Here is a 21100-nt window from a genome sequence, read left to right as displayed (position 1 = left end):
GGGGCTGTTCTACAACCTCAGCTCCTCTTCGAGACCCTTCTTTATGCCTTTGCAGCTTGTTTAAAGGAGCACTATGTAGTTTTGGGGGACGCCTTTACGGCTAAACAGACTACATCATCAAACTCTTTGTTTTCACGACTGAATAAATTGACTTTAAACAATTCACAATTTCCTACTGTTTTGATGTGTTTGTATGCGGCGGACCCTGCCACCTTTCTAGCTTCAAACAGCGTTCTGGGACCTTATTTTCCTCCGAGTACAGCGTGTTTGTTCAGTTATTCAGTTAAATATGTCAGAGTTTAAATCATTACCTCATTAATATTAATATTGTAGTGTTTAAATTTCCTCTCCAAAACTACACAGTGCTCCTTTACAGGACTAGTGTCCACTGTGAGAGGGGATCATTAGCAGCCCCTACCATATACAGGTCAAATCAAACGAACCTTATTTTAAAGTGTGAATACTATCTGTACTCGGTATCCACAGCACACCTAGCAACTATTCAACAAAGTTCACATCTGTTTACCTCATTTTCGACAGAGGCTTCAGTAAACCACTTGACGGCTGTCTGAGCCTTTGTCTGGGGCCTGCCCACGTCACCTGTTGCACCTTCTACCATCTGTAAAGTTATCACTGAACAGCAGCACGGCGCCCCAACAGTTAGCTTCAGGCGAGCATTACATCTCCCCGGCAGCACGAGCTCAATGTCAGATGTGAAGCATCTCAAAATAACATTCCTGATAACCGCTCAGTCGCGCAACTCACGCTCAAAGAGGAAAGTGCGGCTGTCAGCTACTCACACCGGAGAGTCCATGACGGAGAAAAGAGCGGTCCCGCTGCGGTCCTTAAGGGTTTTATCCACAGTGTGTCCCCGACGGGTCCGCAAACACGTTAATGGTTACTGTCGGCGCCGCGTCCTTCTCCAGCGACCTGCTCCTCTCATGACAGCAGCCGCGTCTCTGTGTCCGAGGACCCCCGTGTTGTAGGGTGGCGTCAAGTCCGACCAGCGGTTACAGGACAGAGAGCGAGCTTCCGGTTTCTGTTTTTCCAGAATAAAACTCTCATCGACGACTCGGTCAGTGAAGTAGGCATAACAAGGAAGAATTAACGATTTGTATCTTTTACTGTATTCGGGCTGCTAATAATTCACTGATAATATGAGTTACTCTATTATTAGTTTTACACATATGTTTTTTTTTCGGTTTCTCTCCCCACACAGGCCTCAGTATCTGCAGGTTTTAATGCTTACAGTTTAAACCTACATTTCCTTCAGCTTTTAAGAAAGAACACTGAAAGATTTTGGTAGAATAAAGACAGTCTACATTAGCCTGTTGGCCCAACTTTAAAATTAAACTCTCAGCCTATGCATTATACACAGTGCTGGATTAAATGGACAGATTACTCCTGGCAGACTATTTCCTCAGGGCCCATTGTCACATGGTTATGATATATTCATTCATTTATTTGGGAATATATTTTAGGTCGTAGTTGCATTTCACTATTCGTACACAATTGTTTAGTCATGCACTTATAAGGAAAGCAGAGCTAACAAGTGTGTTTTATTGTATAACAGTATGTTAGCATAGAAACACATTTTTTGACAGGAGATTCTTATACATTTTCATATTTTAAAAAGATTATAAAATGTTATTGAAACATTAATTAAAGCAAACAGTTCCTTTCTCCTCTGTCTGGGCCACTTAGTAACAAAATGGCTCTAGGTGCGTGCCTGGAATGGATCCTGCCCAGATTATACAGTCAGTTCTGATATTCATAAACAATAGTTCAACGGTTTTGTGTCCCTGCAGTTGTTAAGTAAAGCATATAATCATAAGTGAATGCGTGATTTGTACATTGGGTTTAGGTCTTAACGGCTTTACATTGAAAGTGAATCTGCCCCTCTTCCGGTGCTGCTGTGTCTGTTTGTGGCTGACTTGACGGCAGCGGTGCAGGATTTGAAAAGCTGCGCCTCTCATCGCCTCCTCAACCAACATCCAATGAGGAGCTGAGCGTGAAACTTGGGCTGGTGGCAATCTCGAATGTCAAGTGAATATTCTCTGTCAGCATTCGAGTCACAGAGGATACCAGCAGCAGAGAACACCCAGAATGTATCGATGCCAGAGACAGACAGACAGTTTACATGTCTCCATTCAAATCCCTGGTTAACCCATAACAATGGATTGGTATATATTGAATTTAAAGACATATTTGGCCAATGCAAATTTTTTAACAATTTAGACAAATTATTTTAATATGTGGAATTTGATGTTTTCCTCGGCAAAAAAAAAAAATAAATAAAATAAATGAAAATAAAATCAAACTGTGTGTAAATTTATTCCAGCACCTTTTTCTTTCCCGGGTTTAGCGGCCACTACACAATTAGGCTCTTACCCGCTGCCTGGCATCTCCACACCCAAGCTTTTAAAAAGAATTTAAATGAAAGTGTGTTCCTGGCTCCTTAAAAGCACAGCTGCTGCAGTTGTGCTCATCTGCTCAATTCATTGGACAGTGAAGGGGATTTCAAAGCAATAAGAAACCAAACTTAAACAAAGAGTCATTTTTCATACATACATACATACATCCCCCCTTGCAGGATTAGTGTACATGACCTCAGTACTTCTAAAATCCTGGCTATGGCCCTGAGCCTAACCCTGTGTCTTGATGTTTCTATAGGTTAGTCACGTGTATGAGGATCATTTGTGAGTTAAATGTCCTATTTGCAAACTCACATTTTAAAAACTCACCTACAGGAGTTACTTAGCGTTGCACACAATGGACTGAATTCCCATGCGCCAGTCCTGCCGACATCAACAGTCAAGTGCCTCTTATTTCAGCAGTAAAGGGGCTGATGATGAAATAAACAGATTAGGATAGTGTTATTTTATAAATATTGTTGCCCCAAATAGTTTGTCTTGTCTTGTGTGATGTGCCTCAGGATGAGTAACACACTGATGCTGTAGTTTGCGTGTTTGATTGCAGCTGCATTATGATGTAGCCAGACAAATTGACTTAAACTGGATGACTAAGGAAGGTTTCACACCGGACACATAACTATGTACCTTGTACAGAAAAAACATCTCACTGAACATCTGTCATTCAGCTCCAGATGTTTGTATTTTAATGATACATGCATTATGAGTAGACAGCCTGACTGTAAAATATCGACTGAGGTGACGGTTTGTTCCCCTCAAATCAAGGATGGAAGGATTTCTCAGTTGAATTCCAATTAAGGGACATTTTTCATGGACTTCTTTGGACAACGATGAAGGGAGCTGACAGGGTAGAGTTTGGAGGTAAAGCCTTACACTGTCACCACTGCTGCCTTTGACCCTCAGACCGCCTCGTACAGAGCCTGCTGTTGCACATGTTAGACTGGCTTCATGACATCCCTGCTCCTTTGTAATGTGGGAGACGTCCCAAATAAATCCAACGTGTTATTGACAATGAGCCGACGTCAATTTACAGATTTTCCAGCAAATGTATCATTTATTTGAAGCCAATTTATGTAGCTTGGTCAAGCGTTTAGATGTTTTGATAAGAGATACACACACACACACACACACACACACACACACACACACGTCTCACCAGACCAGCTGCGGGGAGGCGGAACCATTGCTCTGTGGCAGCTGTGTTCTGAGGGCAGAAGAGAATTGCACTTATGCTGAACATGTTCTCCGTATCTAACAGAAGGAGATACCCACTGCATACACTATTACGGATTAACAGTATGTGAGACACTGGTAGTTGAAACACTTCTGTCTTTACTATTAGGGGGAGATATGGTGTAGGAGGCTCCTAACATCAGACATAAATGTATAATGCTTTCAGTTTTGGAACAGAATGTGAAGATGTCTCACTCATTGATAATTCACGGGGCTCTCCGGTGGCGTATGTTGGTGTAGCATGTGCCTTACAGTATGTGCAGAGGCTGTGTCTTCACTGCAGGGGCCGGGGGTTTGAGTCCAGCCTGTGGCCCTCTACCACCAGTCTCCTTCCCTCTCTCTCTCTCCCTCCCTCTTTCTCTCCCTCTTTCTCTTTCTCACTTTGTTTCTTGTCACTCTTGGGCTGTGACGCCATGAATGATCTGCTGATTTATGGTACAAGCAAAAATTACAAATGTATTGTTTCATAAATAACAGGATCTTATGTAAAGTAGAATTTTCACCAAGGGCAAAGATCCCAATGTGCACAGTTACATTCAGGAACATTACCTTCATCCCCAAAGAACAGCAGGCTTAATGCGGCTCTAGAGGACGACAGACTTTGTTGTGTGAGCTAGAGCAGACGATGAGGATGTTAAGTGATTTCATAGTAGCTTTTGACTTAATTGTCCACCATTTACGCTGATTTATTTTGGCTGGATGATTGTAAAAAATAAATAAATGTAATTATAAAAAGCTGTGCTGAAGGAAGGGAACCTTATTTGGAGCAGATCTGGTTTGCCAAACTTGGGAGAGAAGGCAGAATATGTTGTTGAAGACTGAGCTGGAAAAACTAAGATGCGATTTTGTAATTTTGTAGTTTGACCACTACAGCTGTACTTAGGGAGTACGTAAACCCATGAGGATTGGGTCCTTTGTGTGCATGACACAAAAAATGTAATATAAATCAATCCAGCATTTACAGAATGAGGGATGCTTCAGATCATCAGCCACAAAGATGATCAGTATTTTAATTTGAAATTTAGCCATGTATGTCCATTGTGTTTATGGGAAGACAGGGTGTATTCTCTAACTAAAATCTTGCTGTGTTAAAGACAGTAAAATTCTCAGATCCATCCCATTTTCCTGAATCCACACCAGAAGTTAAAGGGGCCTGTTCTTGGCCATGAACATTTCTCTATCCAAGTTTCATAGAAATCAATTTAAGAGTTTTTGTGTAATCCTGCTGACAAACCAACCAACCAATGAGTGGACACAGACAAAACCATGACCTCCGATTAACCAATAGAAAAGACTTGTAATTTAAGTGAACCACCTCTCTCCATTCTCAGCAGTGTGAGACTCCACGTGCCTTTCTGAACAACTGACAAACATCAGAAACTGCTGTCTTTTTTTTAAATTGTCTGTAATATGAAGTGTGCGGACGCGTGTATGTGTGCATGTACATACTGTGTTCTGTTAGTGTCCCTGGATGTTTTGCCCTGCTCTGCCCTCATGTGGTGGACAACTGCTATGACATCACAGAGGCACATACAGTGTTTTCTTAATCCAAGGAGGAGACTGGATTATTCAAAGTTAAAACCAGGAATTGTGAATGGTCAAAACAAAGTGTAATTAAGTGAATAAAACAACTTTTCTCGTTAGTGGTTTATGTATTTCTCATGCCAACTGCTCTGTACATTTATTTTAGCTTTCAGAATTTGCATGCAGGAAATGTAATTCGATTGCTATGTCATAACTTGGAATCACTTTCTGCCTGCTGCCCCTACTTTTTTATCAACGGTAGTATCCATTAAGCTTTCCACTAATGAGCATTATCACAAATTGATCCCTTTTCTGCATTTATACAATCTGATCAATTAATGTCCTTGCTTTGTGCTGACAGTGAAAAGTCACCTCTAAACTAAACATGGACAGTTAAACTAAAACATATTAAAGGTGGATTATACAAGAAATTTTTTTTTCAACGTTAAAAAGTATTGGTTTCGATGCTATTTCAAAGACGTTTATGGCACTATGACATCTTCCTCCTGCCGGCAGCCCAAAGCTCTGAACGAGCTGTGAACACCAACAACACTCCCACTCCTGTTTTTGATTCAGTTTTTATTTTTCAATTAAATGTGCAGATTAGCGAACTTCATTCAATCACGCATAAAACAAACATCATTGACATTTTTTCTTTCTTCTAAACCAGATGAATAGGTTTGTTTTAATGCCATGCCGTGAATGACCGGTACCGGTACCGGTGGCTCAGTTCAACTTGCCTCACATCTCCTCTTAGTAGTACTGGTCGTCTTAGCAACGCAGTGCAGTAGACAACAGATCTGACCAATCAGCGGGCCAGGTGCCAGGTACTTTTCACACCTTTTCGGTCGGGTCACTCCTCAGATATTGAGACTGGACTTGCAACTTGAGGGGGCCCCCTAGTGGTGAGGGGTAAGCAAATCAAGCTCACCTTCTCTAAAGTCTCAGGTAGAGGCAGTAGAGGGGCCAAAGCTACACGATGGACAGGGATGGTATGATAAAAGTTTGTTTTAGGCTGGGAATGAGCTACAAAGACATTCTGAAAAGCCTGGCATTGCAGGGAACCATTATAATCGAGAGGCATTTAAACTGAATATTGAGAGCCAGGTTGCTTTTCTGGCTGAGGTACGACTTGGACACTGGGAGAGATTTCATTGTTGACCAACTGCACGGCCCTGGAGAGGATCACAGTCACCGGTGGATATATACAAAGTGTAAACAACACAGTATTTCTACCGGAAAAGAAGACGTCAGGATCCTCCTCTCTCTACTGGACCCCATCGGTTCCCAAGTTCACCAGACCAGACGTCTCAGAAGGAGGCAATATTTTGCTCAGGGACCTAACTTTGTGTGGCACATACGACAAACTGAAGCCATAATGGGATATGCATTAATGGCTGCATCGACGGGTTCTCACGCAACATCACTTGGCTGCGGGCCACCCTCACTAACAGCGAGCCTAAAGTTATCGGGGGGTACTTTGTGGAAGCAGTGGGGCGCTGTGGGGGCTGCCCCAGGCTTGTACGAACTGACGTGGGCACTGAGAACATGGTGGTCAGAGACATTCAGCGGTATTTACGGAGAAATGACGTGGATGACAGAGCAGCGGAGAGGTGCTACACCGCAGGGGCAAGTACCGCGAACAAGAGAATTGAGAGCTGCTGGGGAGTGATGAGAAAAGAAGGAATCGAACCCTGGATCATGCCTCAAGCAGAACTGAAGGATGAGGGATTCTTCGCTGGGGATTTGGTTGACAAAGCTCCGTCACAGTTCTGTTTCATGCCAATCATTCAGGTAAATAGCCTATATTATGATCACAGCAAGAAACCCACAAACAGTACCATCAACTCTGCATTACCTTCATGTAATCTTAGAGATTTGAGCCACTGTGTGTTTATGTTTATTGAATGTGTATGATGTATTGATTCTTTAGACTGTTGGGAAAATAAGACACATCACAATGCAGTTTAAGCTCCTTTTATTTTCTTAACACAAACGTTTGTTTTTCATACCCACTGCAAAGGCAGAGAACAAAGGGGACTATTTTTTACTTATTATAGGCTCTAATCACTGTTTTAAAATGCACTGTATGCCAGCTGTGACTTAATCGTTCTTGTTTCTTCAACAGGAGGTGTTAGATGACATCCGGGGTGTTTGGAATGCTCATGCCCTCCAAGAACACCAACGTGCCCAGTGGGATACCTGATGTCATGTACATGGCCCCTCACCTTTGGGATGCAGAGGACTGTCTTGTTCACCTGACTGAAGATTTAACCACATGTAAAGACAGCTGCACATTTTTATGTTCAGTCCCATGTGACGTGTTTGATTTGTGCACAATAATAATGGAGGAATCAAGCTTGGAGTTCCCATCTACCATGTCCCAGGCACTTGATTTATATTTTCATCTGCGGGACCATCCAGTTATTTGAGGCAATTTAAATGGACAAAAGCATACAAATCATGTAGTATATTTGGTACTTTAGTACATGTTTTTACAGCATAATGTAAATATTACTTTTCATATTTGTGTGATTATCTTGTGTCTTTGTTTGAACCAAAATAATCAGAAAAGACTGTATAACTTACAGTTCTCAGTTTTCACAATCTGTCAGTAAATTAACTCATCATTAAGTACTATTAGCTATTGTTAGCTAGAAAATAAGAAATGTTTGACTTAAATAGTTGTTCAAGTTTGACAAAATTAATCTTTTTGAGCTAGAGTTATTATCCTTCAATTAATATTAAACTTGTCAAACTGTAAAGGCTTCAAAAGTTGTTCATAACAAAGTTTGGTTGTTACATGTTTTTGGTATTTTGCTTAGGGTAAAGTTCAAACAAAAATAAACTGATCTCTTATTGGCATCACCTAAATGGTAACACAAAAAATGTATCCATCTCTAACAAGGACAACAGCACTCTGGACAGCAACCACATAGACTGGCAATGACATCATAAATCTAATGTTATGATCAGTTTGACTACTGGTCAATTGGACTACTGTATAGTGCATCATTAGGATGGTTGTGTATATTTCTTGAGCCTCTGTTTTTATATCAGTGGAAGAGATTAAAACAATCCAATGTTTGATAAAGTACTGTGTCTTCCATAACCAATCACAGCACATTTCTATCACTAGAAAGTGAGGTGTAAAATAACTATGGGTGGTGTCATTAGAAGTGTAAAGATGTATAGAATGTGACCGAGAGGACATCAACATTTTGTGCAAACTTGAATGGTTTATTGGTCTTTTTCAAAATACACCATAGTCAAAAACAGAACAGGTTGGATTTTGTACATAACAGGATAAGAACAGTTTTCAAACCTCCTGTTAGCCAGCTTACATACTGATAGTTAGAAAATAATGTTATTTATACTCACTTATATTTAAACACCTTGAAAACATCGGTCAAGGCTCACATTCGTGTTTCTACTGGGGTTGCTACAAACAACTGTGATAATAATATAAAACATGCCTAATTGGATTTTGGTATTTATAGTGGGGCTGTACTTATGCCTAGTCAGTGTACCTGCAGTAGACAGCGCTCGGCACTCTCCCAGTTACTGTACTGAACTGTAACTGTACGCTATATTTGGAATATTTTCAGCTCTTCGCCTGCTCATAAAAGTAGTCGTTTCTTTTGGCACTAACCGGAGTAATACAGTGTGCGGCAGGCACAGATGCACTTTAGGTATAGGAATATGGGAGTTCTATGGTTGGTGTCGAAAGAAGCGGCTGTTTTCCCACCAGGTGAATCACTGAAAATACTCCAAATATAGTGTACAGGTAACCTGGTGTATTCTTTTAAGGTGGGACTTCTTTTAGGTGACTAAAATATGTTTTGTTGCTGCGTTGCTGTCCCCGTCCCCAGCAATGTATAGCTCTGCTTCTGTCCCTGCACTTCCCTCTGCTTCTGCAAACTGGGAGAGTGCCAAGTGCTGTCTACTGCAGTTAATACACTGACTAAGCATAAGTATCTCATACAACCCCACTCCCTTTAAGCTTACCATTGGATTGTGAAAGAAGACAGCAACCACTTTAAAAGCAGATGAAATAAAATCCCTCACATAAAATCCGGATAGCTGTAGTAACCAATGGGCAGCTTTAGTACACAATGTGTGGGACTGTATTCTGCAGAGGAATTCTGTGGTTTCTATGAACTCAGTTAGTATGGCCTTATCCAAGAGATCTGATCCTGTACACGACCGCCGCTGTCATCTCCTCTGGAAAGTTTAGAAGCTGTTTTTCGCAGTTGTTTTTTTTGTGTGCAATGAAGTGATGCAGTCCTTCTTGTGGTAGTAAACCAGCTACAGAACCCACAACAGGACGCCAGCACTTAATTACATACATTGGGGCCTGAACGATTACTTTGTGTCCAATCTGTGCCAAAACAGGGAGCAGCGTGTCCCTGGTAGGGACTTGCTTGCATTCATGTGCATCGACTACATCCAGCAATTCATCTGTGTCCACTGAATTAAAGTCCTCCAAAGCCTTCAGAAGGACAGATCTTTCTTCTTGTGATATGTACAGAAAAAGGGAATCCTTGAAACTACTGGTTGTCGAGCCATACAGCACCTCTTCCAGAAATGGTATTGCAAGTTTCACTGGGAAGTAACCAGATTGTTTCCACCCTACGACAAATACTCTAGCTACAACCTGCCATTCTTCACATTGAAAATCATGCCTGATGAAGGGGACTTTCACCTCAACTCCCAGTGTGCAGTTGTCATAGAAATCCATCCAAAATTCTGTCAAGCAGTCTCCCAAAACACCACTTCCTTCCTGTTGTTGACCTCAGATGCAATCGTTTTTGGGTCCTTGAAGGCACTGATCAAGTCATCGAGACAGTGACCTCCTCTTACAATCAGCGTTACAGGACAAGATTGTGGTTCAGGAAGCGCTTGGGCTGGAACAACGGCCTCCCCTGCAAGGACCAGTGATTGATCCACTGTTTGATGAGGTGCATCATCCTCTTTTTCTGGAAAGAGTGTTTCCTTTTTAAAATAAAAAGAGAATGAATACATTCCTAAGCTCTGTTCCATTGAAGTTAAGGGACGACCCACAGTACTGACATGCCGTTACAATAGGACAAAAGAAAGGAAATTAAATGACTTCACACTGAATGTGGAAATGTTGTGAGTGTGTGATCATGGTAATGTTTGAATGTTCCGATATGTTCATCAGCTTGTCTCCAGCTGTGTCTACTGTGGAGTTTTTTTATTTTCTTATTTTGCTGAACATGTTTTGCTGTTAATTCTCTGTGAGCTCGTCTTTATGACGGACACATATGAGACTGCTGAGTAGTTCAGCTTCACATACTAAACCTGAAACCAACACTGAGGAAATACTGAAAACTTTTACCTAGCCTTGCGAAAGTCATGAGACAGTTTCATAAAATTCAACCGCAATTTTTATTTACTGAATGAGTGTAGCAGTAACTCATGACCTGAGAAGATGCGTCGGAAGTCATTCTTCTGATGTTTCTCCTTTGCCCCCATGTTTTCTGAAAATCAAAGGACGTTAAATACCTCAGCCTTACTCCAAAACACACACACAAACTGGGTAATATTCTTATTTTTGTCTTGATATCCTCAATTTAATGTCTCCCTTCTAACTCAAGGATGAATTTCATAACCAGAGGAAATAATCTCACCTGAGGGGAAGGAATGTGCTGTATTTCTATTATAGGGCATTCAGGCAATATGGGAGCTTTTCCAAGCAAATATTGACATGTGTGATTGTCTGATTCCGATTTGTCCCTGAATGAGCTGCATTTTTTTTTTCAAAACATATTATATGCTTGTTGGAAAAACCTGGGAGCGCCCGGGGAAAACCACAGATACACGGGAAGAATGAGCAAACTGTGACAACTTTGATTGCCAAATGCCGAAGAAACCCTACACACAACATTACTTCACACTGTAACTCAACATACACATTCACTACATTCTCATGCTCACATTCCTTCATATTTAACAAATAACGTTACATTTCAGTCACACTCATTCCACACTTGATTCATATACCCAAGACCTTTCTACCACATACACAATTATCTTACACTTGCACTTAACTTCCGCGGTTAACATGTGTGGTGTGACCCCACACATGTTAGCTAGCAACTCAAAAGCGAACTCATTTGAAAAGAGTGTCCTTCTTCACCATTTACTTACAACTGGCTGGCTCAGACTCTTGGTTACGTTACACAATATTTATGTCTGTTACTTACAAAATCTACTATAGACATCTGAAATTCGCGATACAAAGCTTTAAACTTCAGCTTTCAACACGGTGTATACATCTCAAAAACATACAAAAACCTTCCAGAGTGATTACTACAGTACTGATATTATATACACAACTGAGCTGAACATATATAAACAAGTGTTGCAGTACCTGTGAATGATATTCATTCTGAAAAATCCAGTAGAATACCATTAGAAAAAATCACTAGGAACCATTAGGTTTCTAATGGTTCCTAATGTTTGAACAATTAGAAGAAACCATTAGGAACCTAATGGTACCATTAGGATGTAAAACCATTAGGAACCTAATGGTACCATTACGATATAAAACCATCAGAGACCTAATAGTCCGATTAGGATGTTAAACCATCAGAAACATACTGGTCCCATTAGAACGTAATACTGGTTCCATTAGGAGCTAAAACCATTTGAAAACTGGTCCCATTAGGGTCTAGAACTAGTAGAAAAACATACTGAGAAACCCACTGCTGCAACAGAAATTATCACAGAGTCCTAACACTGGGCACCAGAGACATGTCTATACTGTAATTGTGTATGTATTCTGATATTTTCCCCACCGAATTGGGAACAGGACATATGGGGCGTGACAACTCATTGCAGTTTGTGATTTTGAATAAATTTTTTCAGAACATGAACCAACAAACCATCATGAACCCAGTAAAAACCTTAAAACATATTGAACAAATATAAACATACAAATATGGAAGGGAGACAGGGACAAGTGAAGTGGGGTGTAGACAGCAAGACAGCACTAAAACAAGCACCACAACACCCACTAAAAAAACCTTCCAGCGTCCCTGGAAGTAAATGAAAATGAGGGTCTTAAGGGATAGCAGTTTACTCCAAGTGCTTAGAGTCTTTTGGTTTTCCCTGGAGAGGAATAGAAAAAGAAAAAGAGACAACAATATTTATATTTTAGTGACAGCCTGACTTTCAAGACACAGGAATTTCAAGAACATTTCAAGACTTAAAGGGGCATTATGGTTTTTAGCACCCTGGACCCTATTTTCCCATCTACTTTTATCTCAATGAGTGGTGGGATTTTCAATATTTGCAATTGATCCAGTACAAAGTGAGGGACTGCAGGTCCAAAGCTTGTTTCAATGTATTCCAATGGGGCAATTGAAAATGTCGATTTGTTACATTTTCAATTATTTTTTCAAGGTTAGCACCTTGCATGGCAGCTCCCGCCATTGGTGTGTGAGTGTGTGTGAATGGGTGAATGAGAGGCCATTGTAAAGTGCTTGAATGCCTCAGCTGGTGGAAAAAGCACTATGTAAGTGCAGTCTATTTACTATTTGGCCCATAGGAGTTAAGAGGGGGTTAAGTGTCCTTCTCAAGGACACTGACATGTGGACAACAGAGCTGGGATTTGAACCACTAACCCCTTGGTTGATAAACGACCCACTCTATGAGTCTGTGAGAGAAAGACAGATTTTTTCATGAATCTTGTTTTGTCAGATTACGTTTTTTCTCTGCTGTTTTAACCACTGTTCAGAAATTAACCCCTTCATGCCCAACTAAAAATGGTGCACAGAGAGCGCACCCCTTGATGCGATTCAGATCCACACCAATAATTGGTTGGATAATCGAAACCATGATTCCCCTTTTAAGGGGTTCTGCGTTGGCCCATGCTACACGCCTCCACAAAGTTTTGAAGAACAAACAATATTTTTTTTGTGTAATTCCAGAGGAATTAATCCAACAAAACAATGTTTATCCCCATGTCTCCCATACCAGACCGACGGAGCTACAGTCGCCCCACAGTTTTCATGTTAACTACGGCTGCTGAAAAAGTAATGAGTTTGAATGCAATACTCACCTCTGTCTGAGGGCCCCTTTTTGGGATGTCGCTGATTTTTGCAGAGATTCCTCTCCTTACAAGGACCAACTGCTGTTCAATAGCCTCCTTTGGATTAAGCTTCAAGAGTCGGTCCCTCAGGCATTCTATGACCAAAGACAAAGAACTTAGTGATCCTTAGCAAACTACAACAAAACCTAGTTTCAGTAACTGAAAACTACTTAGCACAAGAGGGAGTGATGTTGTTCAGGATGTCACCACTGGTGCCCTTCAGTCGTAAAAACTCGGTTGTTGTTGCGAAGTGTGTCACCTTTTGCACTTCATCCATCACAGCACTGTGAGTTGAATCATACAGACTGGGGAGAGAAGTTTCACTGAAATATTTCCGCATTTATGTCTTGCCATCATTGGCTTTTTCTCTCATACAGCACTTTTCTGCTAAATGATTCAGCAAGGGTTCGTTGAGTGTGCTGACCAGGTACAGGCCGACTGTTTTTCCTGAGCAGCAGTTAAGTCGCAAAGTTTCTCGTATTCTTCATACTCTTTACTATGGTTGGTTCTGAGGTGATGAAACAGGTTTGTTGTGGAGCTCTGATTCACGGTGATAGACTTTCGACAAATCTTGCATAAAACTGTCTTTTGGCCCACATCAGTCTTTTCGAAATCAGACCATTTCCATTTGAGGTAGACCCACGTCTCGGCACTAAATCATCTGAAGTACCGGTAGCTTCAGGGACTGAGGGACACATGAACGTTTGCACACCAAAAACGTAACAGTGTAGCTTTTTAAGTGAGTTTAAGTGGGCATTAATTCCATTTTTATCACAAGTTTATGTTTTCGATATTCTTCTCTCTTCAGCACCATCATATCCTGTTCCTGTGTGTCCTGCTTGCAAGTCAGCGCCTTGGATTTGTATACCATTTCAAATAAATTCAGTTGACTGTAGTTATGACCCTGAGCTGTGTTTCTTTGAGTCAAAAACAATGTTTGTGTTTAAAAACAATCAGACACAGCCTTTAACAGAATACAAGCTTACTTTATTCCCAATGTGAAAGATGACAGTCATTTACCTGCATTAGTGTTTATAACTTAGATTTTATTCAAATCCCCAAGTTCAATATTCATGTCAGATAAATTGTATGGGCTGATTTTATATTTTATCACCACACACACTCAATTGTAAAAATCTTACCTGATGTTTCAACGGCTAAACTATGATATTAAGCCTTACAGTGTAGGACAAAAGACTGGCAAAACAGTGTCTTGTGCATGTCGCACATGATATGTCCATCTTATGAGATGTTTGCTGACATTGCTGACGTCTCCAGAAGAGCGAGAAAACAAAAACTCCTCAGAGCCATCTTCAGGCACACCACTTGAAGGGACCATGTCTAAGCTCACGGTGATGGTCATGTCTTCACTGTCCTGGCACGAGTCTAAAGGGAAAAGGAAAACAAAACACACACATACGCACGAGTATACAATAGGACTAAAACCACTCACTACAGCACTTGCGATTAGCTAGCTAGTTAGCTGGTGAAGTCCTAACACTCACCAAAACCTTGTAACGCTGCTCCCTGCGACTCGAGTGGACAAGACCGACCATCTCCCCATCGGCATAAGTAAAGCTCTTTACATGCCCCGACTTACAGTGATGTTTGCCTCTTTCTAGGCTGTTATCCTCCCCTTGGAAAAAAACCTTTAAAGTAGTGCAGAGAGTGGTGATGTACATCATTCGTGTTGAGAGCAGTGAAGGTTTGAAGTTCACAAAGCGGCCTCATACAAAACCATTATCAAGCTTCTTCACGCTAAATAGTAGTAATCTTTGCATGGAAAATTATCTTCAAAAACCACAAACAACATGTGAAATTCATGGCACAATTCAAACAGGACCAGAAAATATTTTGTATCTCTCCATTGACTGTCATTCATAATAACTCGCATCTGAGGTCCCATGTACCGTAAACTGAAGGGCGTGACTTCGCCACCCTATATTTAAAATACGTTTTAAAATAGTAAGCTAGTATTTTCCATAGCAAATAATATGGTAAGGCCATAATGAATTTTTACCTGCCAATTTTAATATTTGCCCATCATAGCATGAGCCCCTTTCCTCTGGAGTCCTTCTGCAAAGGATCCTGTCCCTCTTCTTGGCATTGGAGTCGTCCAGATTTTTGGGGTGGAAGTTTTGTATGTCATGCGTTGACACGGTCTTCCGGTCATTATCTTCGATGTAGCACACATAGGCATACATTTTCAAACCTGAAAGACATAAATAATAGATCAGTACTGTTTCTGCCACATCAAAATTATTATGGGAGACAGGAAGAGAAAAATAACAATGAAGACCCTGCTGGAAAAACCAGCATAAACCAGCATAGCTGGTGACCAGCATACGTTGTGTTTTGGTGCTGGTATGCTGGTGCTGGTATGTTGATGCTGGTATGCTGGTGACCAGCATGGGATGTGTCAACAACTTATTTCACATTGCAGAGTATGAGGAGGAGTGAATTTGGCTGTGAAAATCCAACTCAGGGCACAGAGTCAGTGAGGTTGTCACAGAACACCAAGTTTATTGAATACAAGCTTCAAACCTGCAAGATTTTGGGCTCATTTGAGGGCACCCGAAACAAACTGCACTATAAATGCAACACTTTGTTTGTTGCTTCCATTTCTCTCACAAGTTTAAGTTAACAATTTTATAGTTTTTCTTTTGTATGTACACAAAATAATTTCTTCTTTCAGATGTTGAGCACACATTTGTTAAAATCCAATAAAATAAGCCATCCACCTGACAGGTGTGGCAAATCAAGATGCTGATTGAACAGGACTCAGGCACAGGTGTTCCCTGCCAGCATTCGCAGGGAACTTCCCATGCTGGTGCATGGGATACTGGTGACCAGCATATCAGCACCATCATGGGACTGATGTCCTCACATCCATGCCAGCGGCTCTCCCTGCACTGTGGCCTCCTAATGCTAGTCTTAATTAACCAGAAATTAGAAATGAAAATTGTAACAAGAATTTTGACAAAATACATTCATTTGTCAATATTTCATTTCAACCAACTCTCCATCTAGCTGGGGACATGTCTCATGTTGTAGGTGTTTGTCGCAGATTTTGATGCCTTGATGACAGAGGCAGGGGGCTCCCACTTTAAACACTGTGGCTCAAGGCTCGCCATCTTCACTATCATGATGGATGATAGAGTTCCCTCAAGAGCCAAACTGTTTCGGGTTTTGGTTTTGTTCAGTCCAACCACAGAGAAAACTCGTTCTGCATCAGCATTTGAATGAGAAAGTACCAAGACCTACTTGGCAATACGAGACAGCCTGCCAAATCTGCTCATACCAGTCACCTTTGAAAAATGTACATAGGAAGCCTAATTACTCTCAAGTATGTTTGTGTAGTATTAAGTTGATTATATCAATGGGTATTCCCATGAGTACAGAATAATTCTTACCTTATTCTTCATTGATGCCATGTTCCCCCAAAAGCTCTCGAAGTCAAACATTGCTGGGTCTTCGGGCATGGCAATGTCCATGGACTGGTAGTCCAGAAACCCCTCAGTCAGTTTGTCACGCTCCTCAGGTCCATTGTACGGGAGAAGTTCAGAAAACCTAAAAAGAACACAATGTGCACTGATCTGGTAAAGTGGTGTAACTGAAACAGGGGTTGTTTTTCAGATGTTCTTAACTGGAGCACATAAGAGGCACATTACTCCCATTCTGGCCTCCCTCCACTGGCTGCCTGTTCATTTTAAGATTCTTTTATTTGTTTTTAAATCTTTAAATGGTCTCGCCCCGCCTTACCTCTCTGAGCTGCTCCATCCCCACGCTCCTGCTTGGTGTCTCAGGTTAGCTGACCGGCTGCTCCTGGAGGTACCGAGGTCTAAGCGGAAGCTCAGAGGGGAAAGAGCTTTTTCCATTGCCGCTCCCAAACTATGGAACGACCTCCCACTACATATCAGACAAGCCCCCTCACTGTCCATTTGTAAAACTCATCTTAAAGACAATCTTTATTCTTCGGCTTTCAACCCAGCATGAGACTCTGCTCTTGTTTTAGTGTTTTAGTGTTTTTTTGTTTTTATTGTTTTAAAATTTTTATTGTTTTATTGTTCTTATTCTGAAATGGTCAGCAACAGCAAATGGAACATTGTGCTGCACCATTGCTCCATTTGCTGTTGCTGACCATTTCAGTCCCTTGTACAAGGATTGTTTTAGAGACTCCCCCACGGCTCAGAGCTTTAAGAGCGCAAGCACCAAAACAACGTACATCGTAAATGAAGCAGTGGCACCACATTTCAAAAAGGAACTGGTGATGAAGATGTTACAGATGGCTCAAATGATACTGGTTTGAGTTTAACAACTACCAGTAATTTGTATGTTTGTATCCATTTCTACATGCACACAATTTTTTAAAAACATGTAGGTTTAATTATGCGCCTTATTGTTACAGGTCTAGAGAAGATGAATCCTCTCACAGTGAGAATATTTGACACCAAGAAAGTTGTGCACAGTTCCTCGATATGTGCACCACCAGTGGGCAGAGCTGTGGCACTGTTGAAGGGATTTATAAAAAAATCAATGACACCTTGCAGGAAAGTAACATCCCTTGGAGAAACTGTGTAGGTCTCTCTATTGATAATGCTCCTGTAAATACAGGTGCCAAAAATTCAATTGCAGCCAGAATGCTGAGGGAAAATGGCAGCATTTACATACATGGAGCCTGTCATATTGTTCACAACACTGCCAAACATGCAGGGCAGAAGTTTTTGGAAGTAAGTTCAAACATGTACACTTTATATTACAAATCTGTTAAGCCCAATGCCAAGTATAACAGTTTGCTGTATAGTGTTGCAATAAATCTTTGAATTCATGTATTGCAGATATCCGGATTTGATCCAGAGGATCTGACTGTGGATGTTGGGTACTGGTTTAAGGGAAGCAGGATTGGACAGAGCCATGCTCTTTGCAAGGTATGTAATGCAGATTTTAGTGTCGCTCACGGCGGACGACACGACGTGAGACAGCACGAAAACTCTCTGAAGCACAAATGTGCTCTAGAAGCCCAGAAACATGCCCCTTCAATGGCTACATTCATCACAAGAAATGTTACGGAGGCAGATCAGGTCACAAACGCGGAGGTGAAGATGGCAATGCTCTGTGCTAAAAACAATGTAGCTTTTAGCTTCTGTGATGACTTCAATAAATGTGTTGCTGCCATGTTCCCGGACTCTGCCATCGCAAGAAAACACTCGGCAGGAAAAACCAAAGCAACGCAACTCATCAAAGGTAAGCGAGCCCCTTTTGTATTTCATGTATATAATGCAGGAATAAGCAAAGCATTTCAATGTCAAGCAGGTAAGCCTATCATATTTTGAACCCTCAATAGACCATTTTCACACTTCCTGAATTTAGAAGGGCATCTTTATTTCATCATGTCCACCACTATTGGATGAAGTGATTATCAGGTGTGCCTGACTTCAGTACAATGATCAGGCACACCTGATTAATCGCTTCACCCAATAGGTAAGGACAGGAAATAGAAATGCCCACCTTGTTTCAGGAGGTAGGAGCTGTAAAAACCATCCTGTAGTTTTTAAGTGGTTCATTAGGGGTAATTTAAATGTCTTGTACACTTTTCTAAAAATGCAATGGGTCATGGCCCATGACGCGGGCAGTCCCACCACCCACAGATGATTTGCCTAGGATTTTCAAAATCCCAATGTTGACAGGTATGACCAGACTAAATATGTACTTTTAAGCACAACCTGTTTTAATTTACAGATGAGAAGCAACCAAGGTTTAGAAGGCTGGTGGATGCATTTTCCAACCCCCTGACGGAAGTCTACCTCCTCTTCTGTCAAGCAACACTTTCATTGTTCTCCACACTGAACCTCCTCCTCCAGAGAGAAAGGTCTTCCATCTTCCAGCTCCATGGAGAGGTAAAATGCAAGCGTTGGGCTATCCTGCTGCCAAGTATGTCTGCTTATTTTTCATTGGCTGATATGTCCTTTTTTTAAGTAATACATGGAAATCTTTTATGAACTACACATTTGCAGATGACAAAGTTCATCATGAAACTGTGTGCGAGGTTAATGAAGCGGTTAACACTACAGGGCTGACAAGTCCATGACATCCTCTACAAGGACCCACTAAACCAACTGCCAGGTAATAATTTCAAGTTTTGAGTTAAAGTGCTGATTGCCAAGTCAAACTCCTGTGTGTCTACCTGATGTGTTTGGTGAATAAAAAGTGATTTTGATTCTGAGATATTGTTTAAACTACCTGTACTTAATTTTCTTTATCTCTTTCTGTTCTCTCTCTGGTAGGAGAAAAGCTAAATGTTGGCTTAACCACCAGAGCTACCTTCAACAGGCTCCTTGAGGCTGGAGATGTCACACCTCAGGAGGTGCTGCTATTCAAGCAGGTAGCACTGGCGTTTCTGGTCAGGGCTGTGGAGTGCGGAATCAACAAACTCCCCCTGAAGGAGGCCCTTCTGAAGCATGCTAAATCCGTTGGCGTGCAGCAGAGGGCTGAGTGTGGGGTGGAAGATGCCCTATACTTCGTAGACGGGCAAAGGTTCCACATTTTCCAGGATTTCAACACATTTAATACTTTGTTAAGTTTAGTTTTGATCATGGCCACAAAACAAATCCTTAATCAGTTCTTTACACATGATGCTCTTTTTAGATTTCAGGAACTACTTCCTTTCCATGGGCCACAGGAACAGGACAAGGTGAGTGAGGAGTTCCTGGAGTATCAGCTCATGGATATCCCCTAGATCCCACCACCTTTAATGTTGAGGAGTTTTGGGTAGCCCCCCAGGAATCCGCGATCGCGGAAATTACCGCAGATTTCTTGTCCGTCCGCCGATTCAAAGACCTTCCGCGGAATATCACATTTTGCATATAGTTTTCATCCCGGCCGCTAGATGTCACTGTCAGATAGACTGGGCTTTAGACTCACAGTAGAAATACACTACCCACTGCATCCGGTGGACGCGGGAAACGCCACCACGGTGTGGTTAGCGACCGGCGACCACCAGGTAGCGATCTCAATGAATGTTAACATTTACTATCTGCTGTACGCAGACTGTTTCCCATATCCACTGTATACAGTAGATAGTTTACACTTTATGAAACATGTATTTTAAATGGCAGAGTTGAATGGTTTCAACTTTATTATTGAAACATGTCTTTCATATGAAGATTTTGTTTTATTTACAAAAGAAAAAACTGTTTATAATTTGGACTTGATTGCACATTTTATGTCAGCATAAAATGTGCTGTAACTGAATGTTTACATTAACTATCTGCAGTATGCAGTAGGCACTTTCTGTTCTTAAACCTTCACCCATAATTTGGTGAATAGTTTTGCACTTTTTATGTTGCAAATAAAGAAAATTTTGATGTTGATTATTTTAAAACCAGTAATAGTAGGTTCCACAATGTTTTACAGTGTTCTGGTATTGCAATTAATTTAATGAGAAAATATTTTATTCATTATTACATTAAAAAAGTATGTTTTTTTGATGTTTGCGGAATTTTAACTTTCAAGCCACAGAATCAAGAATTGTTCTCCGCAGAATCAAAATTGCTCGCCATGGAATTTAAACTTTTTCTCTGCAGATTCCTGGGGGGACTATTTGGGGGAGTATTTCCTCAACCAAGAGCAAGGTAATAAATATTTGGCACCACATGACATATACATAATTAATTGAAATAATAAAAGCAAAGCATTTGAGTAATAGTGGCCCTTGGTTCCTTTTTTAAAAGGTGACCGGTTTGAGTCAGTTTGGGAGGCGTTCTAAGATAGCTGCATTATTGTTGGTGCTCCC

The 21100-nt window shown here is 41.1% G+C and overlaps 1 protein-coding gene across 3 annotated transcripts in view; it reads right to left on the bottom strand.

Moving 5' to 3' along the window:
* Positions 1–992, bottom strand: part of mical2b (microtubule associated monooxygenase, calponin and LIM domain containing 2b) — a 66225-nt gene extending 65233 nt beyond the window's left edge. The window contains exon 1 of one of the 3 annotated variants that reach the window (XM_030425868.1): positions 766–992. The gene's annotated coding sequence lies outside the window, so the exon portion shown is untranslated. The remainder of the gene's footprint in view (positions 1–765) is intronic. The other 2 variants (XM_030425869.1, XM_030425870.1) reach the window with 2 other exon arrangements.
* Between the last annotated feature and the right edge of the window lie 20108 nt (positions 993–21100).

The sequence above is a fragment of the Sparus aurata genome, chromosome 8 (assembly GCF_900880675.1).
Source record: "Sparus aurata chromosome 8, fSpaAur1.1, whole genome shotgun sequence".
Taxonomy (NCBI): domain Eukaryota; kingdom Metazoa; phylum Chordata; class Actinopteri; order Spariformes; family Sparidae; genus Sparus; species Sparus aurata.
Note: the sequence above shows the minus strand (reverse complement) of the source record. Positions and strands in the feature narration are given on the sequence as shown.